Source organism: Suricata suricatta, chromosome 2 (genome assembly GCF_006229205.1).
Source record: "Suricata suricatta isolate VVHF042 chromosome 2, meerkat_22Aug2017_6uvM2_HiC, whole genome shotgun sequence".
Lineage (NCBI taxonomy): Eukaryota > Metazoa > Chordata > Mammalia > Carnivora > Herpestidae > Suricata > Suricata suricatta.
Window position 1 is genome coordinate 8,217,212 of NC_043701.1, and position 15,808 is coordinate 8,233,019.

Below are 15,808 nucleotides of genomic sequence, written 5' to 3' on the forward strand. Positions count from 1 at the left end.
TACTATAATTTTCAGGGCACCTGGGTGGCTCTTCAGTCAAGCATCTGATTCTTGGATTCGGCTCACATCATGATCTCCACCCCTCCCTTTCATGCTCTCTCTCTCTCTCAAAATAAATAAACATTTAAAAAAAGTTACTGTAACTTTCAACTTACACATCTCTTCCTCTCCTGTGAAGTTAAAATAATCCTGCAGATATTCTGTGAAATCAAAACTGTGATATAAGTATTTTGATGGTAATTCTTTACAAATATGTCTATTTTTAATTATTTTTGGCCAACTAAATCTTCATTATCAGATATTCTTGCCTCCATCCCAGATTCCCACATGACTTAATTCATTACTGAAAGGTAGCTTAAGAATGGATATTCTTGACATCACTGCACTCAAAATACTACTTCAGAACTCACCGAGTTTGTAACACTCCTTTTCTTTTTCCAGAAAAATTGAGTATGTTATTGACTCCTCCTCATCCTGAACTGTCACTAAGATTCTCATGTGTGTCAAGAAGCCCGGCTCTATTCCATGGCTATGGTTGCAACATTATCTTCTAGTATTAACTGCTAAGCAATTAGTTATTTCTTCTAAACTTTCTATATATTTCATGAATACTGTTTCAAAACTATTTCCATAATATTTACTATAAAAGGCAGAATGCTCAGGCCAAACACCTAGCTACTGACTGAACTCTAACAGAACTGAATACACACATGCTAACTTTGATAGAACAGAAGAGAACAGGACAGGACTCTGTACTAAAACCTGTTCCCAGTATGGTCCTGCTGCTTGCTTATGGGCTGGTCTCAGAAAAAGCCATTTATTTCTTTCAGGAAGCTGCTCGTTCCTCCCCTACAAACTTAGGATCTGGCCTAGACCCCACCCAAGAGGCCTGCCACCGCTACACAGTTTTTGGCTCCATGACTCCTAATTTTTGCTCTTCTTGAATGTCAGTCATTTCAGAGAACCTCTGTTCTAAGCACTGGAAATTACATTTTGATATGAAGGCAGCTCCTTCTAGAAAATGATTATTACTCTGTATGAACATTAAGACTCATTTTTGATGCTTAATTAATGTTTAAGGCATGTCTCCTTATGAAGTTAAGAACAGATGTTGGATAATAAAATTCATCTCAGAGCTGAGAACCTAAGAAATAAATGTACAGTTACTAAATAATCCTATGTGCTATCAAAGAGTACTAGGAAACGTGAAAAACAGCAACCATAATAATAATGGCTAATATATTTATGACTGTTTACCTTAAGCCAGCCATTGTGCTTAGCACTTTAGATTTATCATCTCATTTAATCCCCGTGACAAATCTATGGAGCAAGCACCGTTACTCCCATCTTGAGGTGTCAGAATGGAGGATTTGGAAAGCTTAAACAATCATCTCAAATCACCCATTAAATAAACTTGGCATTTACTTTAGGTTTTACTGAAAGAGCCATCTCCTTTCATGTTATCATACTGCTTAACATAAAGGAAACTGTAATTTCAAAATATGGTTAACCCAAATACTCCCCATATATACATATCGTGTTCAAAACTCAAAAGTGACATTGTGAGTCAAATTGTTGCAAATGAATGATGAATATGTCGAAATCACCCATGTCACTATGCAATATGAGAGACTGATAAAACATAATTTTTTTGTAAATTGGTGGTTTATAGTTTAAAATAGAAAAAAGGTATCATTTTGCTTAAGATATACTTTTAACCTTTATGATCTAAAGAATATGCTTTCTATATTGTTTTTCACTAGAAACAGTATATTTATTCTTCAAATTATTATTACTCTAAGCATTCTATATAATATTCAGAGACAAATTTTAAAATATAAATCACAATAGTACAGAGATCTTATACTGCTTCTTTTCATATATCATTAAAAATACAGATTTTATGTACTTTTTAATGATATAATTAATTCTATACATACCATAATGAACAGTTTTGTTATTAGAAATCTGAACACTAAGTAAATTAGTTAAATCAGCTAGCTTTATATATTCTTCCAATACAGTAACTGTTTGCTCTTTTGAAGTAAGGATTTAGTGGGAGACCATCCAACGGGGTCCCAATTGGTTCACACACCCAGTAGGACCAGAGAAACCCAAGAGCCACCGAGCTTGGGGGAAGGGAGGATGCGAACGGGGAGACAGTAAATATCAGAGACAGATAAGTGTGAACATACTCAGTAACACTGAATAAGACCCTCAGATGCAAGGACATCAAGATATACTAAGATTAAATTCCCCCAAAGATTATCGAGATGGGAGCTTGAAATTCAAATTGTTAATAAAGGAATGAGAACTTTCATACACACTTGAATTTATAAATTGAGATTCAAATCTTGCGTGCATTTCAAACTATATCAGATTACAGTAATTTTGATAGTAATACAGTTATAGGATGTTAGTATCACAGTGAAGTGTGCAAGAAAAAATTAAAGTTATCCATAATATCACCTCTCAGATGGAGCACCTGGGTGGCTCAGCTGGTTAAGCATCTGACTACAGCTCAGGTCATGGTCTTACAGTTTTTGAGTTTGAGCCCCGGGTCAGGCTCTGTGGTAACAGCTCAGGGCCTAGAAATTTCTTTGGATTCTGTGTCACCCTCTCTCTTTTCCCCTCCCCCACTTGTGCTCTTTGTCTCTCTCAAAAATAAATATTTTAAAAAAAAGTTTTTAAAAAGAAATAATAGGGTTAATATTCTAATGTGGCTTTTGTAATTCTTTTAATTTTTTTACTTTTTTTTTCACCAACTGGTAAATCAAAGAGATACTGTTTATACTTCATATATACACTTTTATATTCTGCTTTTCTCTACCTAATTCCATGTCATGACCAATTTTTGTTGTCATTAAAAACTCTTTACATTTTCATAGTGGCTGCACAAATAATTCATTCAACCATTTCTTCATGTCACAGCCTTCAAAGAACTACTTGTAAAAAAAATTTCAATGTTCATTTATTTTTGAGAGCGTCAGAGAGCCTGCACACTAAGCATGTGAGCAGGGAGGGGGAGGGAGAGAGGGAGACCGAGGATCCCAAGTGGGCTCTAGAGAGCCTGACCTGGGGGGCAGAGCCCAGTGTAGGGCTCAAACTCATGAGCCCATGAGGTCATGACCCAAGCTGAAGTCCTCAAGAACTGAGCTGAAGTCTGATGCTTATCTGACTGAGCCACGCAAGAGAAGAACTACTTAACCTTTTTTTAAATTTTTTAATGTGTGTTTATTTTTGAGAGAGAGAGAGAGACAGAGCATGAGTGGGGAAGGGGCAAACAGAGAGAGACAGACACACACACAGAATCCAAAGCAGGCTCCAGGCCTGGGCTGTCAGGACAGAGCCTGACATGGGGCTCAAACCCTTGAACTGTGAGATCATGACCTGACCTGATGTTGGACACTAAACCGACTGAGCCACTCACATGCCCCAAAGAACTACCTTTACAAAAAGTAAGGCACAAAAGGATCCCCATTTTTCTTTTCCAATTGTTCTACTGGATGCATTTGGGAACAGGCAACCAATAAACAAACAAACACACAAAAATCCAAATACATCTTTATCCGGTGTTTATACTCACTAGCTGAATGAGTAAATAAAAACTTACTCAGTCCTCAGTTTTCTCATTGATAAAATGTGGAGATAATAATAGTTCCCAATTCAGTAGTTTAAGAGAATTAAATAAAGCACAGTATGCGACATATCATCTATGGTGAGTAAGTGCTGGATACTCTAGCTATACAAATACTATCATCACTATCCTTAGTGTGGATCTGCTATGCTCTGGCTTTATGCTGCCTCCAGGAGGTAACATGCTTCGGTGGGGGGGAAAAAAGGCTACACTGAGAGCAGGTGATATATAGATAAGTTATTTTCCTTCTTCAAATGCTGGTATTGTCATTTACAAAATGAGGACACCACCACCTATTTTGTATAATGTCTGCATTCAGACATAAGCCAAACACATTCAATAAATGGTAGCTATTTTTCACTTTCTAGATAGAATATTTCCTATCAGATATGTTTATAATTCAAATTAATAAAATGTAATCTAAAGAAATGGTAGCTTAGTTAACAAAATCACCCTCATTTTTTTAAATTGAAAAGTACCACTGGGGCACCTGGGTGGCTCCGTCAGTTAAGCAACCGACTTCAGCTCAAGTCATGATCTCATGAGTTCGAGCCCTATGTAGGATTCTGTGCTGAGAGCTCAGAGCCTGGAGCCTGCTTTGGATGCTGGGTCTCCCTCTCTCTCTCTGCCCCTCCCCTGCTCTCTCTCTCTCTTTCAAAATAGACAGTAATTTTTTTTTAATTTTAAAAAGTACCATGGAAATACTAGCATATTTAATATTGAAATGTGATCCCAGTACATTAGGGGAAATATCACAATTAAGGCATTTCCAGGGCTCCTAGCTGGCGTTGTCAGTAGGGCATGAGACTCTTGATACTGGGTCGTGAATTCAAGCCCCACGCTGGGCACTGAGCTTACTTAAAAATAAATAAATAAAATTAATTTTATGTTTAAGAAAAAAAGTCCTTTATATTTTAAAAAGAAGCATTCCCATCATTTCTTTTCCCCTCAAAAAAAGGGATCAAATTCTCTACACACGCACGCACACGTATTGATTTTGAGGTCAAGATTACTAATGAGTGAGCCACGTGAACTGGAATGAAACGGTCTCAAGTTATCCAGATAGCTCTGACTCGGTCAATTCAATTCAAAGCAATAAAAAATCAGCCAAACCAATGTAATGACATCACCCACTAGAGAAACTGAACCTCTATATAGAACATAGTTTTATACTGTCTACATATTATACTCTGTTTCATATAGCTCTGAATAAACATGATCAAGAGGATACAATGACTTTATCCTCAAAACCCAAAGAGCACGCACTGTACTCACTCATTCCATTTCTTACTGCAGCCCCATGAGGTCAGGAGGGAGAAAGGCACAGGGCTGCATATGCATTGGGAAGATGTGAGTCGGATTAGTGAACACACTCACTGGGCCTGTGGTTTCACATGGTGTTACATGGCCAGAGAAAGTGTGAAAAAATGCAAAAGCAGACCTTGCTTCTCACCTCAATAGTAGGCACAGAGCTCTTGGCAAAAGAAGATGAGAAGAAATAGAGCAAAGCTTTACTTTACATATTTATCTCCTCTCTTTTAGAGAAAAATCAGTCTTCCTAAACTGTGTGGAAGATTCCAGTTAATCAGTTAATCTTATCTCAATCCCAAACTTAAATTCACATTAAAGAAAATGTAAAATTATCCCACGAAAAAATACAGATCCCAGCTGATCCTAGTTGAAAAGATGATACTAACTATGGCAAAGTATTGATGAGTTGGCAACTAAAATAAAACAGCTTGTATTTTTTAAATGTGGAAAAAATTCTGCATGATTCTCCACAAAGGGTGCAGATAAAAGATACAAGTGCTCAAGGGGTCATGTTTCTTGCAGTATTCGTGCTGATCAGGTGATACAGCAGTGCTCTGCCTACAGTGTCCACACAGGGGACCCAAATCTAGAAGCACACCATGACCCCGTGATCATTACCCTTATCAACGTAAAGTCTTAGGACATCGCAGCATGCAGGAGGCACCTTCTGCATGTAGCAGGCACTAAAATATAGATTACACAAAAACTACGTTGCTTCTTACAATGTGTCTATTTTCTTGATTTTCTGTGCCTAACGATTTAACAAGCCAACTACCAAGTGACAAGTCTGGCCTCTACACACAGTTCCCACCAGGGGCAATGCTGTCCCCCACGGGAGACATCTTTTAAAGTCTGGTGTCAATTTTGGTTGTCACAACTGAACAAGGAGTGATAGATGACTCACCTCTAATGGGCAGAGGCCAGGGATGCCGCGTTAGGTTCAAGACTGAACAGGCCATCCTCTTGCCCCCTTGCCCAACAATGAAGTATCCGGCAGAAATAGCACCGTAGCCAAAGTATAAAATATGCTTGTTTCAAAACATTTTTTTATTTTAGAAAGAACAAGACCAGACAATAAAAGGAGAACCAGTGGCACAAACTACAAGAACAGGAGATGTGGTGATCTAGAGTCCTTATGGAAGGTCACGTGAGAGACGGGAGAGACTGTCACCCTGCTGTGCGGTTGGTGGACAGTCCAGATTGACTTTACAACGTTGGCTGACAATGGGAGAAACACAATCCGTTTAATCGTCATCCTACGACCCTGAATTCAGAAAACCTCCTTTGTACTACAGTTCTAATGAATTTCTGTGATGTTTTCCCTTAAAAACTGCTGAAAAAAAGCTCATCTGAAGAAGGAACTGAACCCCCCTGTTCTATCTGCTTCCACACTTCTCCCTGGGGTCTGCTGTAGTATAATTGAACTTGCTCTTTGATTGCAAACTTTAGTATTGGTAAATGTAATTTATTTTTGATCAACAAAAAGCATTCCTGTAACAGATGGACCCAACTTATCTAAAGGTGGACAAGGGTTTAATCAGAGGGGCCATTAAACCAATGGTGCTCAGATCAAACACTTAGAGTGAGTGACGTCAGTCATATTGTCACCTGGTCCTTCGTAACACAGAAAACCCCGTAAAATGATTTGAGGAAAGGAATGTTTTCAATGTAAGCACAATGCCATAGGAAAGAGGATTCTCCTCACCCCAACTGTAACATTTGCACTTTATAGTAAGTGTGAGAAACACACGCCCAGTCTCTAATTTCATTTTGTAGCATACATAAATACACGGCAAGCTACAACCGGTACAAACCACTGAGTATCTGGTGAATGGAAGGTTGACAGCGGGGAAGAAAACACGTTACATGAGGCCTTACATGCAGTCTATCTGACTAAGGCTAGTAATAATTAATCGTGTAATTAAAACATCCCACGTAGAGCTACTAGGATCAGATGGGTATATCAGATGTATACAAGTAAAGGTCTTAGCTAAAGCTCAAATTTTACCAATAATTGCAAGAAGCAAGCAATCACAAGTCTGTGGTATGAGGCCTAAAATTAAGGCCCGTTATTACATGTATTCTGACATCTGAGAAAAGTGCAGAGGGTCTCAAAGGGCCTCCCTGCAATCTGCCCTCCAGCTACGCTCCCGGGGGGAAGGCCCCGAGCCCACAATCTTCCCTCCTGCTCAGGGAGCAGGCAGAGTTTCTGCTCATTTCTGAACACTGAGGTCGTGAAACACCTCCTCTCAACCCCTTAGTGATCACCTAGCTCACAAGTTATTTTCCAGGGAGTCACGTTCATCAGTTCAGGAAAGCTATGTGTGTTTAGTTTATCTTAAGTAACCTGAAGCAGATTCCTAACAGGAACGCTCAACACCTACAGATAAGGGCTTTCCTCCTGGAAAAGCTAATTATTTGGTCATGCGGGGGGTGCATTTATCAGAACGTTTACAAAGAGACTGGTCCAAGTGACCTGCCTCCTTCCCTGGGACCATTCTCCCATTACCTGGAGGTGAAATGGACCAGAGGGCAGGCTCTTCAACTCCACCCATCCACCAAAACAAGTGTGAAAGACTAAAGAACACTAATAGGACACTGTTTAGAGCTTTTATACACACACACACACACACACACACACACACACATATATTCCAATGAGAATAGAAGTCTAAAAAATTGTGATAATTTTTTCAAGTCTAGGTATAAAAAATCTGATACTAGTCTAAAAGGAATAAAATTATTGAATAAAATTATTAACTGTTTTTAAATGAGTGATATTTAATTTTTAAATAATATATTCCAAATAATTTGCATCTCTGGAAGGTTTAAGCCAGCATACTAAATGATTATTTTATTATATTGTTACTTTTAATTCATGAGGGTGATAACTGCCATCTTAAATATTTGCTCTTGTCTCCCTAGCTAAGCTAATTTAAGTAGGTGATAATTGAGACTAACAACTCAAGAATAAAAGCTAATAAAAGAATCTCAGTGTATATTTGCAGTATTTTAAATTTTACTTCTCTCCTCCCATTAACCAGGAATTATAAGTGAAACACTGATGGGCTATGTAACTGTAATTTTGGCTTGCATACTCTTTGCAATCACCTGACATATATGTAAGGATTAACACATACGTAATCCCAGGCGCTGAGGTTCCGGGAGGAAACAGGCTGACTAAGGTTGGAAAACTTTCTGCACCAAAATGCAAGGAAGTCTGAGCTGTACTATTTGCAAGCTGTCCTCAAACGAGGGTGTGAGGATGACCAGCGCTTTCCGTTTCCCTGTTGGACATGTGGGATGGACAACAGTGTTGTAATTACCTTGTAATTATCTCCTCCTGTACGTTCTTAAGGTACAAACTGTGGGTCAATTTTGAGAGTCTTTAGAATCTACACAATAGGATTTCCTGTAGGCCATGGCTGTGATTATAACAAGTCCTTGTGGGTGGAAAAGAAAAGAATTCCCCAGAGGAGAGAGGTAGCAAATGACAGAAAAGGGGCAATGCTTCGGATTTTTAGGCAGGATTTCTAGGTCTGCAATTAACTCACATCTGCAACTCACATACCCCTGTGGATTTTGGTTTCCTCATTAGTAAAATAAGGGATTGGGCTGGGAGGTCTCTCGGGAACTTTTTAAAGTTCTTGTAGAGTATACATATGACTCTTTGTATCAATCAAGATACCTTATTTGTAAGTCATGCTGAAGCATGCTGATTTTTCATTATTTTATCTTCAACCAGTTACTGTAATATGTATATGCTTTGGTTTAAAATGTGTATTTTTCATGGAAAATTATTTTATGGAAAGAATTCTCAACTAATATCCACAATAAAAAAATACACCCTCTTTTTCCACAACAGAAGTATACCGTTACTCCTAATTCAGAACTGCAAACAAGTATGATTGCATGTTATTCTCTGTCAATAATTTTGGTTTATTTTAAATCAACAATGTTGATTTTAAATGTGAACTTTGAAAAATCCTGAGAGTATTTTAAATTTAGATTTTTGTAGTAAGTAATACAATGTAAATCTAACTCTAAATCAATGACTAAGTAAATATTTCTCCAAATATGAACTAGCTATCATATGTGACTGTCTTGTATTTAAGTAGAAACTTACTTATACTTGCCACGTTTTCTCACTGAATAGACTAGAAAGTAAATACCTCCCAAGTAAAAGAAACTATACTGAAAAGACAGAATTAAATGCTGATAGCATGCATCACCATAGACATGAAAAACGAGAACACAATTCTTTGTTTTTCATGCCATAAATTTCCTTTCAACTCAAATGTCACCCTCAAATGCCAATCCAGGAATGAAACCCACCGAGTATCTATCAGACTTATTATTATATAAGATGACAGTAATTTATTATCTTTAATACTTACACCTTTGAATTTATATTGCTCAGTAAATAAAAACCATAACACAAATGATCCAATATATTTTTCATCATCTCAAAACCATTTTCCACCTGGGACAAGAATCATCAGTCACTGCATTATCACCATCACGTGAGCTCTGACTAGGTACAGAGAGATCATCTTTCTGTTACAAAGTATTCCAATTCCAGTTTGACACACAAACTACTTTTCAAAGAACTGAAGATACACGTGCTTGAACCTGAGTTCCATTTCTCTTAATGGCAAGAACGCTTCTGGTTACAACATATGAAACTGATTTTTTTGTCTACTTGCATCTGTAACATAACCAGGACAATTATGATGATCTCTTTACCATGAGTAACTTGCCTTTGATAGCTATACATTTCTATTTTATGTTGATTTGTTTTTATTTTCACATTATTCTGGATATAAAGTTCTAACTAACTAATAAGAGTATGGTATTTTTTCTCTGATGATAAGCAATTTATATATTTATAATTTATGAAGGAGCCTCATGACATTGTGGTATAAAATAATCTTAAATAGAAATAACACAAGGTCTCAAAACTTTTACATTAAAAAAAAATACTAAGGGGTGTCTGGATGACTCTGTCAGTTGAGTGTCTGATTCTTGATTTTGGCTCAGGTTGTGATTTCGTGGTTCATGAGATTAAGCCCTGTGCTGGACTCTGGGCTGACAGATTCCCTCTGTCTCTCTCTCTTTCTCTCTCTCTCTCTGTCTTTCTTTCTCTCTGTCTGTCTCTGCCCCTCCCCTGCTCGCATTCTCCCTCCCTCTCTCAAAATAAATAAATAAACATTAAAAAAGAAAAACAAATACTAAATCCTTTGTTTTATTTGACTCTCTGGAACATCTACTAACACAGCACCATTTAATAGGATACAACAGGATCACACCCTGATCACCTAATCTGTCCAGCATCAAAGAATAAGCAGTTTTCACTGAGGGAGTACGTTAGGTTTGCAGCATCTACATCTGTTATTAGTTCAGTCCAGTGAACATCACTCGTGTAGAGTCTGCTAACTGGCAGGATGCCAGTAATGAAGAAGGTGACAGTGTCTCGCTTCTCCCCCAGTACCTCACAGTCTGCTATATTTTAGAATGTTTTGATGACTATTTCATTTTATCAAAATTCACATAGTATAATGGGGTGTAAAAAAAAAAAGATGATTCATTTTGGAAATTCAGAGAAGTCATCTTTTTAAATATTTATTTATTTTTGAGAAAGAGCATGAGAACAAGCAGGGGAGGGGCAGATAGAGAGGGAGAGGATCTGTGCAGGGCCTGATGTGGGGTCGAACTCAAGAACTGTGAGATCATGACCAGAGCCGAAATCAAGAGTTGGATGCTTAACCAACTGAAATACTCATGCACCCCCAGAGAAGTCTTCTTGTTGAAAACTGCATCTCAACTAAACCTTGGAAACAAAGAAATGGAGGAGGTGAAGAATGGAGAGGGCACTGCAGTCAGAGAGGGCATGCCGGAAGAAGGCATGTTGAGGAGGAGGGGTCTGTACTACTGGCGCATGACTTAGCACAGAGGGAAAGGAAGCCTGCTGAGGTACAAGGAAGGGCACTGTATTTCAAGCTAACACCTGGGACTTTACAGGCAATGCAGCATCTTTAAAGTGTTTTAACCACAGGTGTCCTATCGTCAGATTGGCATTTTAGATTTAAAATTAGCAAAATCTTGACAAATAGAATTCAATAAATGCTAATGGGATTGATGAGTCTGTGTCACAATTTATTGGTTCCCAAGAAACATAATAAATCTTTTACTCTGTGTGTGTGTATGTGTGTGTGTATGTTTGCGTGTGTGTGAAGAACAGAAAGTACAGGTAACTGGGACCCTTTTATATTATGCAAAGTCAAATATTTAATTTAAATAGGAAAACATGGGTGGGACTTCCAGAACTGCTTATTTATTTCTCTGCCCAGCTAAACTGGAAAGAAACTGGTACCAGTTTTAATGAATACACATGTTCTTCCAAAATTCATATCCACCCCAAAAAAAAAATGGTCTTTATTTGGGAATAGGATTCTTTGCAGATGTAATTAGCTACTTTAAGTCACACTGGATTCAGGTGGATCTTAAATCCAATGAGTGGTGTCCTTACACAAGGGCCACGTGAACGTACAAAGACACAGACACACGGGAGGAACACTATTAAAAGTGGAGGCAGACGCTGGGATCACGCACCACCGGGTCGAAGAGCACCGAGGATGCCACCAAGGCTTCGCCAGGAGTCAGAGACACAAGAAACGGGTCCTCCCTCCGAGCCTGCGGGCGTCGCCTCGGCTAGCACCGTGCTGGCAGCCTCCGGCCCCCCAGAACTGTGGCAGAAGCAATCCGCCCTGTCTCACGCCTACGCCTGTGCTTCTGGGAAACAGACACGCACGTACACGACAGCTCCTCCTGCCTGGGCAGCACGGGGACCGAGAGCCGGCTGCGGTCCCTGTAAGAGAATAATCTCATTTTCCTGGCGTGAGAAGGGCAAGACACTGTCCTTCTCTTTGTATTTGGCTTCTCAACACTTTTTCCTGCTTTTTCTGGGGCTAACTTTCCCCCAGGATTTGCACTGGGTGATACATGTAGGCTTTATTAATTATTCATCCAAATTGAAGGCATATATAAAAATTAGTTCAGTTGTGTGTGTCTTGTTTTCCCAAGGAACTGCTCTAACTCTTACGAAGACTCTGGTTAAAAGCTAATATAGTATTTGTCATCAAAAAAGTTCGCTGCTTCCATCAGCACCCTGCGCGGGGCTCTTGTAAAATGCATGTTTGAGTAGTGCAGCCATAAATGGTCTTGAAAAATTACGAGACTGAGACTTCTCCCTTCTGCTTCACGGGGTCCCTCCGGCATCGAGCAGGAAGATTAGCGCCGGTGTGCTGGGGGCTGACTGACTCAGAAGACTTGGGGAATTTTTAACTAAGTGTTAAAAATAACAGTACGCACTTGTTTCAACTAAACTTGAGGGAAAACCAAATTTGGAGGGAGCAGAATAATTGAAAATTAGTTTAGATTCATTGAAATTGGAATTCATATTATCCTCAAGACAAGTCGGGGAAACAAAACCCGCAGAAGCCCTCGATGTAGTGGCCTGGAACTAGAAGCTTCTCGGCCTGCAGTGGGGGACCTTTTTACCTACATCCCTGAGAAGTGTCTAATTTCCCAGGTGACAAAGTGATCACGGAAACAGCGCACTGAGGGGGGCGACAGGCCCCGGGGGAGCATAGTAGGTGCCCTCCAACAGATGCAGTGCTCAGACCCAGATTTCTCCCTCTCTAGTTCTGCTACCAAACTGTGATATAAAGGAAGCATAACCCCATTCCCCAACCTGGAACTTGAAGACAGACCTCGGATAAATCCCTAAGGGGTTTCTAGAAAGATGAGAGAATTCATTCGACTCCCACAGGAGTGATCAAAGCCTAGTTTCTCCTTGCTGGGACCCCAGCATACAGAGCAACGCTACTCTCAGAGGGAAAAAAGGAAGGGTGTATCTCATTGACGTTTCCGCCCTCAAAGATCCAGGATTCTTTTTTTCACTAAAAAACCAAAGTCGTTGACACATAGGTCACTAAGTTAAAAAAAAAAAAAATAGAAGGGCATCTTCTAAAGTCCTCTCTGGCCTGCATTCCAGTGTAGGTCAATTTAAATCACAGTACATGCGGGAAAGCTCCCCATCACACACAGGTTTAACAACTATTTTTCTTATTACAAACATGTATTTTTCTTGTAAAAGAGATAAATACAATTTGCATTCTTCAAAAATAGATAGACAAAAAGTAATCTGGTCTGGACCTTAGTTAGGAAAAAGGCTCAGTTAGGGATCTGAGAAAAATGACTAGTCATCAACTTTCTGATGATAAAGACTGCTTCCAGGATGATTAAATTGATTTTTCCAAACTAAGGAAAAAATTAGAGAATGCCATTGAAAAATGAATGTTTTGGGTACTTTAAAATATAAAATAGTAAGATGCAGATGTTTTAGTTCTTCTAATCTACATCATCCAAGAGAGTAGTCAGCAGTCACACTATTTAAATTCAAATTCAAAGGGCACTCAGTTGAGCAGTTGAGTGTCAGACTTTGGCTCAGTTCAGGATCTCACAGACCTTGAGTTTGAGCCCCGCATCGGGCTCTGTGCTGACAGCTCAGAGCCTGCTTCTGATTCTGTGTCTCCCTCTCTCTCTCTCTCTCTGCCCCTCTCCTGCTTGCTCTCAGTCTCCCTCTCTCTCACAATGAAGACATAAATTTTTTTTAATTAAAAAAATTCAAATTCAAATAAATTAAAGTTAAATACAATTTAACATTTAGTTTCTGAGATGTCTGAGCTACCTTTCAAGTGCTTAACAGGCAAACCTGAGGAGCGGCCTACAGCAGGTCAAGGACATTTACATCTTTGAAGTTCTACTGAAGAGCATTACTCTAGAGCTATTTTTGTGTCTCTCTGCCCCCCCATCCCAGCCTCAGATGGTATTGATACTTGTATAGTTTCCTGTTCTTATTATAACAAATTACCCCAAACTTGGTGGCTTAAAACAAGGGATCTGTTCTCTCACAGTTTTGGAGACTAGGAGTTCCAAATCGGATTCACTGGATTAAATCAGTGTCAGCAAGATCTGACTTCCTCCCCAGGCTCCAGGGGAGTATCTGTTCCTTTCCTTTTCCAGCTCCCGGTGGCTTCAGACCGCCCTGACTTACAACCACATCAGTGGATCTCTGCCTCCGCGGTCACAACGCAGCCATTTTCTTGTCTGTGAGTTCTCCCTTCGCCTACCTCTCCTGAGGACAGAACCCCCTGCTTTAGAGCCCACCTGGATAAGGCAGGGCAATCTCCCCCGTCACAATAATTAGCTTAATCATATCTACAAACACAATATAACATTTACAGTTCTAGGGATTAGTACCTCCTATCTATCTCTGGGGCCATTATCCAATTTACTTCAACCTACTACCATGGTATTTTTCAACTTCTATTTTACTTTGTTTTATTTTATGCTACCAATGCATCATTTACTCTACTGTTTTAATGTTAATACAGTTTCCTAAAGGGTAAGACTCCCCCTCCCCCACCACAGAGGGACTTCACACTAAAAAAATCTAGCTTCCTATTTAGCTTCAGGTATTTTTTGTTTCCTTCCCATCCTGGGATTGCCAGAGCCCGGGCCAGATGGAAATGCCCATAATGGCACTAGCTTACCATTTCACAGATCCACTTGCAAGGATTACAGAACATGTCCACACCCAGGTCAGCACACTATGTGCCTTTGCCCTTACTTTGAGTTCTAAACCAACCCCACTGCTGGTGTTGGTTTTAAAATGATTAATTTTAGGGGCAGCTGGGCGGTTTAGTTGGTTGAGTGTCCAACTTAAGCTCAGGTCGTGATCTCTCAGTTTGTGGGTTCCAACCCCAGATCAGTCTCTGTGTCGGTGGTGCACAGCCTGCTTGGGATTCTTTCTACCTGCCCCCCACACTCATGCTCTCTCTTTCTTTCTCAAAATAAACTGCATAAAATAAAATAATAAAATATTTGTAAAGAAAATCTTTTCACATATTTTTAGATATTTAGATGCATGTCTAAATAGTGTATCAAGAATGAAATTAAAAAAGAGAGTTGGCTATAAAAACTACTCAGAACAATGAAAAAATAGACCAATAAAAAGAAACCCAACAGAAACAAGGGCAACATTCTTCAATAAACAAACATTTCAAAAAGAGGGTCCACAGATGACCAATAGGTATAATCTCTTTAAAAGCCAAGCAAGAGGTTCATTAAAACCAAAATGAAAAACAATAACACCCACCAAAATGGCTAAGACTTTCAAATCAATACCAAGGGCGAAAATTTGTGAAACAACAGCAATGCTAGGACATTGGCCATGGAAGTCTAAACTGATACAACCACCTCAGGAAAAATTCTGTCATGATTGACAAAAGTTAAAACATATATACACTCATACTACCTAACTAATAACTAACTTAGTATTACCTTTTCCTAAGTCAACACCCATGAGGAATGTTTATAGCAATTCCAACAAAATAGCCAAAAACCGGAAATAATTCAAATGTTCATCTACATAAAATGAATGAATAACTATAGAATATTCGCACAACAGGATAATAGTACCAGTGAAAATCATCACATCCCTTACATAACAGCATGGATAATTCTCACAATTACTATTTTGAACAAAAGTCAGGTGAGAAATAATGTATATTTTAGGATTCCATCTGGCTCAGTTGGTTGAGCATCTGACTCAATTTTAGCTCAGGTCATCATCGCAGTTTGTGGAATGGAGCCCAGGTCAGGTTCTGTGCTGACAGCACGGAGCCTGCTTGGGATTCTCTCTCTTACTCTTTCTCTACTCCTATCCCTGCTTGCAGGTTCTCTCTCTCTCTCTCTCTCTCTCTCTCTCTCTCTCTCTCTCTCAATAAATACATA

General features: G+C 39.1%; 1 protein-coding gene across 1 annotated transcript in view; it reads right to left on the reverse strand.

The window, feature by feature from the left end:
* Positions 1 to 15,808, reverse strand: part of CNTNAP2 (contactin associated protein like 2) — a 1,359,261-nt gene that overhangs the window by 1,099,085 nt on the left and 244,368 nt on the right. The gene's annotated exons all lie outside the window — the stretch shown is intronic.